General features: G+C 49.7%; 1 pseudogene; it reads left to right on the forward strand.

The window, feature by feature from the left end:
* The first annotated feature begins 340 nt into the window (after positions 1–340).
* Positions 341–495, forward strand: LOC148776014 (cytochrome b-c1 complex subunit 10 pseudogene; annotated as a pseudogene).
* Positions 496–767: the final 272 nt, after the last annotated feature.

A 767-nucleotide genomic window follows, 5' to 3' on the forward strand; every position in this document is an offset into this window, starting at 1 on the left:
TGGAGTGTTATTCAAATGTGGTGGCTTATTATTTAAAACAGTGATTATAAACATGCCTTAAAGACGAGTTGAGGGACTTCCCTGGTGGTCCAGTGGTTAAGAATCCACCTGCCAATGTAGGGGATGTGGGTTCAATCCCTGGTTGCGGAACTAAGATCCCACATGCTATGAGGCAACTAAGCCCTCGTGCTGCAATGAAAGATCCCGCCGGCTGCAACTAAGACCCGACAGAGCCTAAATAAATTAATTAAAAATACACACACACATATATATGTGAGTTTAGTTTCAGCAGGTGGCCACCAGGTCGAGGGTCACCCTGAGCTGGTATGGCAGCTCCGTGATGCTGAGCAGGCCTTTGGGCCCCCACTACTGAGAGCTGGCCCAAAACTGGATTCCCACAGCAGGCACCAAGGGGCCTGTGTGGGCCACTTACTGGGGCTGGTTCTGGACTGGGTACCTTACTTCAGTGGCAAGTTAAAGAAAAACGATGAATGAAAATGACCCCTCCTCTGGTATCTGGTGGTACTGCCTCCTTCCATCTGAGTCTCAAACAGCCCAGTCTTTCAGGATGGCCCTCAAGGAAATCCACAGCATGACTTAGACTTTCTGTGTGAAAATAGCTTTGGTGTGTGAACGCACACAGCATTAAACCTTGCTCTGAAACCTGCCCACTGGGACAAGCTCATGCTGGGGCTTGGTTACCCTGACTGCAGTCCCAGGAGCTTGGGTCACTGGGGAATCCTTTCAACTCCAAATTCAGGCACTCT

Source organism: Moschus berezovskii, chromosome 12, assembly GCF_049115385.1.
Source record: "Moschus berezovskii isolate FMDL1 chromosome 12, NW_MosBer_1.0, whole genome shotgun sequence".
NCBI classification, from domain to species: domain Eukaryota; kingdom Metazoa; phylum Chordata; class Mammalia; order Artiodactyla; family Moschidae; genus Moschus; species Moschus berezovskii.